The sequence below is a fragment of the Phascolarctos cinereus genome, unplaced genomic scaffold (assembly GCF_003287225.1).
Source record: "Phascolarctos cinereus isolate Bilbo 61053 unplaced genomic scaffold, phaCin_HiC Scaffold_5;HRSCAF=322, whole genome shotgun sequence".
Classification (NCBI taxonomy): Eukaryota; Metazoa; Chordata; class Mammalia; order Diprotodontia; family Phascolarctidae; genus Phascolarctos; species Phascolarctos cinereus.
In genome coordinates, this window is record NW_027555958.1 from 318,749,947 (window position 1) to 318,763,301 (window position 13,355).

At 36.4% G+C, this 13,355-nt stretch overlaps 1 protein-coding gene across 1 annotated transcript in view; it reads right to left on the bottom strand.

Annotated features, from left to right (window-relative positions):
- Window positions 1-13,355, bottom strand: part of BCAS3 (BCAS3 microtubule associated cell migration factor) — a 766,782-nt gene that overhangs the window by 690,281 nt on the left and 63,146 nt on the right.

Genomic DNA, 13,355 nt, shown 5'->3' on the forward strand with positions numbered 1-13,355 from the left:
TATCCATAGATTTGAAAAGTAATTTCTTTCTTATTCTTCTAATTTGTTTGTGATGACATCCTTTATAACTAAGTCATGTATCCATTTGACAACTACGCTGTGTGAGATTTTGGTCTACAGAAAGGGTAAAGTTGTAAGGAAAATCAAAAGTCACTTCATGGAGGCAATAATCCTGCCTCTACTTGAAGAAGAGAAAGAGTTTGGATGAAAGTCAAAAAAGGTGGCACAATCAATTGAAGGATTTTTTTCCTCAACAGGGCTAAGACCTGTGTATGTTTGTTTTAAAAGGAATGAAAAAAAAAAACAGGAAAAAAAAGAGATGCTAAATAAAGTACAAAAGTAGTATCCCATTCTACAGATAAGGAAATTGATTTTCAGAAAGTTTAAAAATCTGACTTGCAAAGTCACAGACCCAGTAGCTCCAACCCAGGTTTTCCGATTACTGGTTCAGTACTCTTTTTACTAAACCATGCTGCTTTTTCTAGTAAGTGGATGGGTTAATACGTTTATAGCAGAAAAGAAAACACTTCCCCTTAAGTTGCAGGAAAGGCTGGGTAAAGGGAAAGGAAATAAGCATTTATGTAGTACCTATTATGTACCAGGCATTATGCTAAGTACTTTACAAATGCGATCTCATTTGAACCTCACAAAAATCATACAAGTTAGGTGCTGTTATTATCCCTGTTTTACAGTTGAAGAAACTGAGTCAAAGAAAAGTTAGTGATTTATCTGTAGTCACAAGGCTGATAAGTGTTTATGGCTGGATTTGAACTCAAGACTTCCTAACTCCAGACCCAGTGTTCTCTATACAATGTGACATGCACTGCCTTCAGTATTAAAGGATTGCTTAAAGAACATATAGCGATAGTGGCAAAATTGCCCAACATGCAAACATTATACAGATTCCCTACATTACAAAATACACAATAAAGTTCCTGTCAGATAGTATATCATCTTACCAAGTAGCTCATAAAGGTATATGGTGGAAAAAGTAGTAGCTTTGAAATTTTAAGACCTAGCTTCAGGTCAAGATTCTGCCATTTGCCTTAAGCAAATCACCTCATCTCTCTGGTTCTTAGTTTCCTCATCACAAATTAATAAAGTTGGCTTTATCAAGCTGCCATCTTATTATAGAGATTATTCTTTGATTCTTCAATATACAAAAATGAATTTAAGAAGCACTGAGCCAAAACTCTAACAAATAGAAATTTTCCGAATGAGCCCAAAATGTCTTTCCTGCTATGAATAGCAGAGATAATGCCAGTTTGTTTAACACATCGCCACATAAAAACTCCTTTGGCCGCTCATATCTCAACAACAGGAAATCTCATCTTGGAAAATTCATTCAAATATTTTAAAAGTATATACATCATTTACTATGCAATCTATTATGTAAGAGCATAACCCCAGAATTCATTTTTAGGAGGGGAGATATTAAATAACCACAAGGAAACCTTCGATTTTGCCCTTTAAAAGGTCAGATTCCGCTGAAATTAGAATCATATCATCCTCCATAGTCCGTACTTTAGACAAATTGGCATAAAGTGGTCATGTGATGTGGTCAGGACCAAAGCTGCATCTGACCAATTTAGAACACTAATACTACAATTAACAAAATAGCTATAATCCAAAAAAGATCACTCAAATTTTTTTTCAATATCAGCTAAAAATCTACATATGACATATGGAAATTATAGAACAAAATCTGTTAATGCATATATGCCACAGCCTTTATCTTCCCACACAACCAGATGTTCCTTATAGCATATACCCAAGACACCTGAATAAAGCACTACACTCCTGTGAAAATCTATTTATGACAGTTACTGTCAGATCAAATCCTAGCGTGAGTTTTCATATACACTGGGGAATAACTTCCACACAAAGAGACTTGAAATCATTTAATACCACCAAGGTGGTTGGCTATGTATACTATTAAGCTTTGTAAACTCATAGAGTGCAAACTAAAAATTTAACAACTTAAGTTGCTTTATGTGTTCCAAAAACTAAATCTTGCTTAAACAGCTATTGAATATTGCCTCACTGAGGAAACAGAGATATCATCAAAGGTGCAAAATACAAAAAAAAAAAATAGATGGAAAATATATATATGTGTGTAGAGATATGTGTATATACCATATATCTATATCTACAGAGATATATGGATATGGAGATATAAATTCCCCATCCCTTATCACTCAATTTCTCATTCCCATCCCCTCAACTCTCCCACCTCAAAGTTTCAAAGACACACTACTCAGTCTTTCCACTGTGCCCTATGGAATGCCTGACCCATATAGCAACAAATTTTCCTTCACCTCAAATCTATTCCTCTTAACTTATTCCAAGTCTTCCATCCACTAGCTCTTACTGAAACCTGGCTCCCCCATGAACCTCCCTGGCCACCCTTTCCAGAACTGGCTGTACTCTCACTCATTCCCCTTTGCTTATTATTGGGGTCGTAGAGAGTTGGAATACCCCATTTATACTTCCAGGTTCTCCCCCCGACTCCATCATTCAGTAACTTCTCTTTTTTGAGGTTCATGCTATTCATATCTACTACCCAATCAAATTCCTTATAGCTGTTGTCTACAAACTCCCAAGTCATTCCTCTTCCTTATTTAATGAGTTTGATATCTGGCTCACAGTTTTTCTCTTCCCCTCAACTTCTGCCCTCATACTAGAGGACTTCCATAAACATACTGACACTCCTTTAAATACCATACCACTCAATTTCTCAACCAACTCACTTTCCATGAATTACTCCTGAGATGGTCATGTTCTTGATCTATCACCCATAAATGTACCACTTCTACCTCTATGTTCAAGAATTCTGAAATCCTTCTATCTGACCACAATCGATGGTCTTTTCACCTTTCTCTCTGCTTTTCCTTACAAAATTCGACTCTTCTAACACTCCAGAACCTCTAAATTCTTTCCCAATCTATCTCCCCTGCAATAATCACTCTTTCTTCTTTCCCCATCTTGACCCCTTGGTGAACCAGTTCAATCCTAGGCTGTCCTCCTCTCTTGAATCACCAACCATACCCAGCCAAGCCTCAGACATGGTTACCTTCCACTACTCTCTCATTTGCTCATACACATGTGCCACTGAATAAAAAAATAGAAAACCACACAACCATTCTGACTGGACCCTCACAGCTGTTCAGCAATCCTATTATACCTCCTTTATCAACTCACTATCTCATTCTACCACACCTTTTCATACCGCCTCAAACCTCTTATGGCTCCTCTCTCAACTGATAATCTTTCCTCATATTTTTACAGAAAAAAATAGAAGCCATTTACTTTGTACTGCCTCTTCTCTCCTCTTATCACTCATATGTCTTCCACCACTATCTCCTCTTTCACCTCTGTGCCACATGATTACTCTGTGCTTACTCCTTACTAAGGCTAACCTCTCCACTTGTTCAAGCAATTCCATTCCATTCTGTCTCCTCTAAGATTGCCCCCTCTATCATCCACATACTATCACTTATTTTCAATCTGACCTTGTCAAATGGTTCATTCCCTTCTGCCTATAAATATGCCCAAGTCTCCCTCATTCTGAAAAAAAACTCACTACATATTTCCATATTCACTATTGGCCTATGCCTCTCCTGCCCTTTATAGCTATAAGCCTCAAAAAGGTCACCTGCAATAGCTGCCTTCACTTTCTCTCCTCTTACTCTCTTGTTAACTCCTTTTAATCCAGCATCCAACCTTACCACTCCATGAAAACTGCTCTCTCCAAGGCTAGTAATGATCTCTTGGTTGCTAAATCCAAGGCCCTTTTCTCTATCCTTATTATCCTCGTCTTCTCTGCAGTCTTTGACACTGTTCCTCACTCTCTAGTCCTTGATATTCTCTTCAATCTAGATTTTAGGGACAGCACTTTCACCAGGTTCCTCTCCTACCTACCTGACTGCTCCTTCTCTTTCTCTCCTATGATGGACTCTCTTCCAGATCATGCCCTGTAACTGTAGATGTCCCTCAGGATTGTGTCCTGGGCCCTCTTCTCTTCTCTTTAACGTCACTCTCATCAGCATCCACAGATTTAATTATCATCTCAATGCTGATGATTCTCAAATTTACCTATCCTGTCCCAATCTCTCTGCTGATCTTTAATCTCACTTCTCTAACTGCCGTTCAGACATCTAACTACATGTCCAACAGACATCTTAAACTCAATATGTGCAAAATATAATTCATTATCTTTCCCCCTAAATCCATCCCTTGCCTCCTACTTCCCTATTAATATTGAGGACAACACCATCCTTCCAGTCTCTCAGGCTCCCAAAATAGAAGTCACCCTAGACTCCTAACTATCCTTCACCCCTTGCCCCATATCCAATCTACTGCCAAAACCTGTCAATTTCACCTTCATATCATCTCTTGAATATACACCCCTCTTTCCACAGACACTGCCACCACCATAGCCTGATGATAACTCAGCCTGACTCTTCTTGCTCAAAACCACCCTCTAATCAAATGATTTTCCTAAAGTGCAGGTCACCTCCTTACTCAGTAAACCCCAGTATCTCCCTATTGCCTCCAGGACGAAATACAAAATGTTTTATTTGGCATTCAAAGCCCTTCATAATCGAGCCTCACTCTATCCTTCCACTCTTCTTACATCTTGCCTTCCACTGACACTGGCTGCCTGTCCATCCCACAGAACACTCTCTGCTCTTGGAATATTCTCTGGCTGTTACCCAGGCCCTCCTCCACTCCAGCTACCGACCTCCCTAACTTCCTTTAAATCCCAATTAAAATCCCATCTGAGGGCCATGTCCAGTTGTCCTGATCTATATCTTACCACTAGAGCCAGATGGCTCCACAGGAGAAAGTGAGGCTGGTGACCTCTTAGAGGCATGGTCCTCTTAGAGGAGAAAGGACAAACTACAATAAAATCCAATCTTTTACTGAAAGCTTCCTGAATACGTCTTAATTATAGTACCTTCCCTCTTTTAACTGCTTCCTATTTATCCTATTTAATTACTTCCTATTATCTTGCTTTGTATATATTTATTTTCATGTTGTCTTCCTCATTAGATGGTAAGCTCCTTGATGGCAGAGACCATCTTTTGCCTTTCTTTAAACCCAGTGCTTACCACAGTACCTGACATATAGCAAGCACTAAATAAATGTTTACAGATTGATTCGCTGATGTATATATGTGTATATACATACACCAATAATACAGATGTAGAAGTGTACTATTTTGTGATAAATGAAGTCAAGATAAATCATTTCTACCATCACCCCTTCTGAAATTGACAGTTCCATTGACTAACACATGTAGATATATTAATTTCTAAGGTTCTCTGTATATGTTTGATTTCTCTCCACAAGATCATGAGGGTACTTTGTTATTCCTATCTGTATCTCCCACCCTTACCTGGCAAATTGGTCTACAAGAAAAGAAACAAAGTGGATACGTGTTGAATTTGAACACACTGGAAATTAGTTATGAAGGGTCATCAAGCAACCAACACATTAATCCATGTTTAGCAAAAATAACTAAAAACACTATATCAGATTGTGCACCGTCTTGTGGAGGGAAGTGGGAAAGGAGGGGGAGAAAAATTTAAAAATTAAAAGCTTATGGAAGTGATTGCCGATAATTCAAAATAAATTAATTAAAATTTAAAAAACAATTAAAAACATATTCAGGAATAAATAAAACTATTAATTGTTTCAACTAATGTTGTCAATAATATCCTTACAGATTCCCTGGAATTTTCTAAGTGAAGCATAATGTCATCAGCCATCAGGAATAGCTTTGCCCAAGAATTAAGGCATTCACACACCTTACATAGACAGGCAGATAAACACACACACACATACACACACACACACACACATTTTGTTTCTGATCTCTTCAATCTGAAAGTTCAACTTCTTAAAACTCTGAAGCCTGACAAATTCACTCCTAATAAATCTTGCTCCATAAATATTAAAAGATAGAGAAAATTCCATAAATTTCCCAAAGACAAATTAACATTCAGGCACTAAAGTACAAAGCACTATCCCAGCAAGAACACTGAAAGAATGATATGCAAAGTTGCTTAAGTAGTTGTGCCAAGCAGATAGCTCAAATTTTAACAGCTGAGATTCTACATTTCTTGTTTTTAAGACAAAAAGCGTTACGAAAGAGAAAAAAAAATGTTGCCACACCCTGAAAAGCAAGCATCTAAACAGTTCCTTGAAAGATGCTCACATGGGACGTGTCAGACACATTTCCCTATTCATGAGACAAGAAGAAATGAAGGAATCCCTTGATGTTTTTATTTTTTCCTTTGGTTGTTGAATCTAGCACGAGGAAAGAAAAAGCCCTGAAGCCCCTATTACCCAGAATAATAAGAGGAATAACAGCTTTTGTTGAGGTCCATGATCTTATGAACAAGAGATCATATAATTTATGCAAACAGGGAACTGGGCTTTAAAACACCTTAAATCCTCACAAGTCAGATAACTACCTGTTAATGAGAAATGTAAATGAGGAAAAGAAGTCACTGACTCCTGAATTTGTAGTTAGGAGGCTTAGATTGCTAGAGCCTTCTTTGTTCTTTGGCAATTCACAGAAATCCTTGGTCCCCTATCTAGAGATGGAAATAAAAGGCTTCATCCTTTCATCAAGAAACTGATCTGAGAAGGGGATAAAGTACAGTGACGAGCCTAAAAACCAAAGGACAGATTAATTACACTAATTATATACAGGATCATATTGTGTCAGGTAAGCAACAGCAAATACACATGAGAAGTAACGAATCTGCATTTCCAAATTTTAGGCACATTGGGGGAAGCTCACACAAACATACCTCAGTACACAGGTAAGCAAATGTGGATTGGTCCTAATACTCACAGCCAGAGCCAAGACAAAGGGTAAATGAAGATAACCACTGAACGTATGACATATTATACAAGGCACATATGTTTTAGTGCCAGAAAACTACACTCTCCGTGGTATGGAACTACAAATTTTGTGATGAGTCAAGCTGCCTGTATTACAATAAAGGATAGGGCTATAGGAGAGGTATAATTTTCAAAGTCAGCCTAAGCCTTGTCTTATCTCTGCTTAGAGTACAACAACTGTAACAAAATAGAGATGGGCTGGGAAATTAATATATTGAACCTGGCTAGATATCCTGGGCATTTACTTCTAGAGTAATCATACTTCTTTGCATATACTGAAAGTAGGGACAGTGGCCTGAGTCAAAGTATATTCTGGCTAAAGATCTAGAATAATCTAGAATCCATCAGGTGGATATGATCCAACAACAGAATCATACTCTGTGTGGGGGCAGCTAGGTGGCGCAGTGGATAGAGCACCAGCCCTGAAGTCAGGAGGACCTGAGTTCAAATCCAGCCCCAGACCAAACATTTGACACTTACCAGCTGTGTGACCCTGGGCAAGTCACTTAACCCCAATTGCCCAAAAACAAACAAATAACAACAACAACAACAAAAGAATCATACTCTGTGGGCCATGTTCCTGGCTCCTCACCCATTAAGGGACCCTCATCGTAAACATAAAATATGCTCTTAGTAATAATTGTACTGATAGCTGCTAGACACAAGAAGAAAAATTCTAGAAGATGCCAGCTCATTCTTCCCTTTACTTGGACCTCAAGGAAGAGATAATATACAGCAAGTTTGCAAGAGAGGTTGTGGTGAGGGTACAGGAGTGGGAAAAGCAGAGAAAAGGAACAAGATGTGTGTTCCCCATTGCAAGGTGGAAAATCAAACAGATAATTTTTAAAATAGTAGTGCTGTTATTAATTAATGGGTAGGTACAAATTTGCTAACTCTAGAAATTATTCAGTCAAGTGATCCAACATGTATACAGAGAACATGGAGCAGATCATACCACTACGCCTCTACTTCCTCCTACCTTCAAGTAGGTCAAAGATATTAAGCCACCTATACATACCAAAATATTCAGAGCAATATTATTTGTAGTAGCAAATACATAAAGACAAAGTAAACACCCTTCTATTATACAAATATGAGTATAATAAAATGTCACACCACCATATAAAGGACAAATATGAAGAATTCCAAGAAGCATTGAAAGAATCATATGAACCAATGAAGAATGAAATAGGATAACAATGTATACACATAGTGACTACCATAATCCTAAAGGAAAGAATAAAACAAAACTAGAAACTCTGTGATTATCATGATGAACCGAGGCACCAAAAACCAAGAAAGATGTAGAACATGCACCTCCCTACTCTTATAGCAAAGGTGGGAAAGTATGGATGGGAATAGTACGTCTACTGTCAGACATAATCAAAAAGTTGATTGTTTTTGCTGAACTGCTGAGCGTGTTATGTGTGTGTTTAATCTTTGTTAGAAGTAGTGGTTTACTGAGTAAGGGATATATGTGTAAACAAATGTGTTATAAAAATAGAAGAAATAAAAAATTAAAAAAAAATTTTAACGCAAATTAATCATTCACTGGGTATATGAAAACCCTCTCTCAACAATGCTATGATATACAACGTCTCTCACTAATACTGAGGGGCAAATATGTATCTCACCATGTTTAGAGACAAAGTTACCAAATTCCTAATTGTTAAACTTGGAAAGCACTTCTTTGTGAAATCCCAAACTTTCCTTTCACATCTACATCACAGGTGAGCATCTATTTCTAGAATTATGCCATGTCCAACCAACAAAACTCCCACATGCAAAAATCTCCTCTTTAGACTGAATTTTACAGTTAAGACAGTGTTCAAGCCATGCTGATGGTAATCAGTAGCTCTATTATAAGTCCTTTTATTTGGTGCTGAACCACTAAAGCTCATGTGCTAGTTACTTGCTTCATATTACATCGCTTTTATCTGATTCCTGATACTGATGAGTAATGCTTTTTATGCATCTTTAATAAAAGATTTAATTAACACTACCTCATTCAAAAAACATAAACATATTTTTAAGGGCTTAATTTTAAATGTATTTAGTTTTTTAACAAGTGTGTGACATAGTAACTATCTTTTCTGAAATGGCTAAATCAAGCACCTTAGAGAAAATAGGTGGAATTGAGACCTAGTCAGCTGGCCAACCTACTCAAGGCAAAAATCTTTTCTACCTGGGAGCCCTTCTGTTGGTTATGCTCATTTTCAATGCTCATCAATTTATGTGTTCTCACGTTACTATTTCTTATTAAAGACTATTGAACCTATTGAAGACTATTAAATCAATTGATTATTGAAGACATTGAATCAATCAAAAAGCATGTATTGAAAATAATAAAACTAAGATATTTAAACAATTTATGACATACTGTGAAAAATCTGGAGGAATCTAGTATATTGAATTTTCAAATAAATTACTAGTATGTTGTCTTATTGGTCAGAGGGGTAGAACTGAGAATCTAGGCTCCTGGGTTTTGGTAATACTGACATCAATGTCTCATTCAATGTTACTGGGTAAATCATTTAGTCAATGAATTCATGGTACAGTTTAATTTCCTCCTTCAAAACAAGGCTCTTTCCTGACCTACTCTTCCATTGTCTGAGCTCCACCCCCAACTGAGAGAAATTATTTTTTATTGTCTGTGTGTGTGTGTGTGTGTGTGTGTGTGTGTATACTGTTGTTCTACCTCCATAATAAGCTTCTTGAGAGCACAGGCTGTTTTTATTTTTGTCTCTTCACCTCCCTTTTTGTCTCTGCATCCTTAACACACATTAGGTACTTTAAAAATGTTTTGAATTGAATTACATTTTTCTTTCAATAAAAAAACTATGTCAGCTCTCATTAGGCAGCACCTTTATGCAAGGTAGCAATAATATGCTGGAGCTAGGAATATTCCCTTCAGATCAATTTCTCATACTAGGCACTGTGACTTTACCCATGACAACTTTACTCCACACTAAAAAGACTGCCATCCATGTCTAAAATGCAATGATACAGGCACAATCCCTGCCCCCCCCACCCTGCCCAGTAGCATTCTGGGTCAAAAACCTCAAGGGAATTGAAGGTAAGTAAAAATACGTATGGCCAAATGGCAATTTGTACAAATCATATAAATCATAGAGAAGGAAACACAGGGCCCTAATCCTAAAGATAGAGTATAATGGAATAAATCCCAAAAAGTAATTAAAACTGAAAGAGGTAGAAAAGAAGAAGAGTTAGTACTATAACAAAGTCATAACTCCCCCTCAATCAGCAAGACAAAATGTCAGTGATCTTTTTTTTTTTTTTTGCTTCTGGAAACAGAAGAGCCCAATTTTCAAATGTACTAGAGATGACTGTAAGCAAATCTAAACTAGTGTTCTTTTAGGGGATTGCTTGTGTTTGGTTTGAGCAGTCTTGGTTTTTTAAAGGATCCACTTGTTTATACATAGTTGCTTAAATTTTACAGAAAACCCTTCTGGGGGGTTACTCAGAATTTCTGAAACAATATAGTTGAGTAAATCAGACAGCTGTTTTCAGGACTTGATAAAACCACATTTAAGTCATCTGCAAAGGAGGAGGGGGCTATTTGTACATTATGAAAAATGCTGAAAACCCAACAACTGGAAAGGTCACTTTGTTTAAAAAGTTACCAAAAAATAAGCAAAAGGGGAAAAAGTTTAACATTGACTAACAACTTTAAAGTTGTTCTACTTGTGCTTATTTCTGGGAAAACAAATGTCAGGCTTTTATATAAGAAAAAGCAGCAACAATTGATATTTGTGAGTTGGTTCATGGGTGGTCTGTTTACAGTATTAAAAGCCTCAGAAAATACTTGACATTTTTCTCCCCCAAAAAGTAAGCTTTTAAGGTTCTCACAAATCTTGATCATTTTCAGAAGTAATGGTGTGAACGTCCTGCTTGGACGGAACCTAAAGTAAATTTAACTTTGATGCAAGGAGCAATATCTTAACATGATAGAAGGATGAGCCAAGTTTGCTGTTACCCAAAGTTTTCAGCTGGATGCCAGAAATCTGGCACAAGTTTTTAACAGACCACATCCATCTGAAAACTGCCCTTCCACCCAGAACAAAAAAGACCTTGGATTTGTAAGACTCATCTGAAACAGTGCATCTGAGTCACGAAGATAAAAAAAAAATGAGATTGTAACTGCAATTCCAAGAAACCTGCACATTTCAAGCCAAAGGCGAAAATTCTGGTCTTTTTCCACCCCTCCCCAATAATAAAGTTCCAGTGACTCCAAATGGAATTCTAAGTTTTCAAACCTTAGAAAAGCTTTAAGTTGGTTATTGATGTTTTTGGACCATCAAGTCGGTCTGTCAAATGTACCACCTCAACCGGATTTTATGCACAAATTAACAATAAGAAGCTGAATTATATAATACCTCAAATTACTACGAAACAACTAGACAATGTACTAAAAATAAGGTTTTAGTCTTCAAGAAAGAAAGCATTATGGACTCTTAAGTTAAAAGCAGAAGTAGATTTTTTAATGAATTCTGGAAATATAAAGAGTAACTAAGTAAAAAAGATTCTGAATCAAGAGAACAGTGTTGAGGATACCAGTTTCAAATGATGTTAGTGTACCTGTGGTAAGGCCACCCGGTCAGGAAAAGTCTACAACATGCCTCTGGGTGGCACAAAGGGCATCATCTTTCTATAGAGGACAGAACAGTCATTCTAGCCTAGGCCTCAGCTACAATATAGCCTACAGGATTTCCAGAGAAGGAAGACAACACAATACCCACATTTGGGAAGGCAGCTTGCCTCTTAATTCATAACTTTAGGATAAGATCAAACAGCTAAATGGGAAGCAGAATCAACTTCCCAAGTCAACCTATAGGAATTGCTGAGCAATGGCATAGAAGAGGAACAATTATGGTAAAACAACTCATTAATATACAGAAACATATTGCCTCTGATCCCTTATGATTGCATTTTCAAACAATGGAATCATAAAAGATTTTAAATAAGACCTAAAATTGTCAGCTGGCCAACTACTTGCCTCCAAGGAAACAAAAATGATCATTTTTATTCTTACTCTAAAAGATTTGCAGGATAGAGAGGTTCCTAATTGCTATTATATGTACTTAATCACCCTTATATGAGGAAGTTTTTCATTAAAATCAACTTAATCTCAACTGTGGGTCATTTAAACACAATTTTATTATTCTATCCTCCACAGTTTTGGACTGTGCAAGTTTAAACTCAGGGTAGTGACAAGTAGTATAATAAAACCATTAGGCTGGGATTGATACAGTACCCCTGAGCAACACTCAGACTTGCTTATAAACTTATAATTGGACGATTCTTTTCTATTTCCTCATTTCATACAGGACTCAACACAATGAAAATAAGACTACATTTACATCAAGGAAAAAGGTACAATCTTCCCAAAAGACACAATGTGTATACCAAAATACCCTGTGAATATAATGTACTCTAAGTCAAACACTTAATTGTCAGTAATCCTCTCATTTTGCTTTGATTTTCTCCAAAGAAAAGTTAGTTTGCATGTGTAAAATATAAGCCAAACAAAATAAAGAGCACTAAACTTGAGGTAATTAAAACAACCTTTGCTGAGCTCCACTCTAAATTTCATACCAATTTTCAGAATGTGCCTGAGGGACAAGTCTGCCTGTCTGAATCCTACACCAGAGATTCCAAAACTCCAAGAGCAACCTTGGAGAATTCATAAAGGCCCTCTTCCTGTTTTTAAGATGAAGTATTTAAACCATTCTAAAGAGAAACATCGCTATACCATGCCTCAAACACTGCAGAGAAAGATGTTCTAGAATCTAATTTGTAAACATATCTACAAAAACCCCACACTTTTAGTCACAGGCTCTCCAAATAGTAAATGTTCAGTAGCAAAGAAAAATCATAACAAACTTTAAGAATAATTTTCATGGGTGGCCTTTCTCTTCATGTTTCATTAAAAACAGATTTAATCTGCAACCTAAAATCCCTTAAATTTAAAACTTGTTAACTAATAAAACACAAATACATGTTAGTAGTTTTTAATAATATCATACTTGCAAATTAAGAGAAGAATTAAGGTCTGAAAGGGACCTTAATTAGAACCCATTAAACATATTTACCATATATGAAAAGATAAAGAAAAATAAAAAATACATAAGATTTCCCAGAGAAATATTGCAAACCACCCAAATTAGAGTAATAAGATTGATTTCCATATTATCAGAGAACATTTAAAAATAGGAAATATAATGAAAAGCTAGTGAGAAAAATAATAATCACAATTTATCTTAAGCATTATGGGATTATAAACTCTATAGGTTTGCAAGTGCAAATAATAGATTAAAGTAATTAAATCTAGATTTAATCTTTAAAAATCAACCTCAATCTAGCTAGACTGATGAAGACATAAATCTTTTTAAAATATACAAATTTTAGATTGAGCA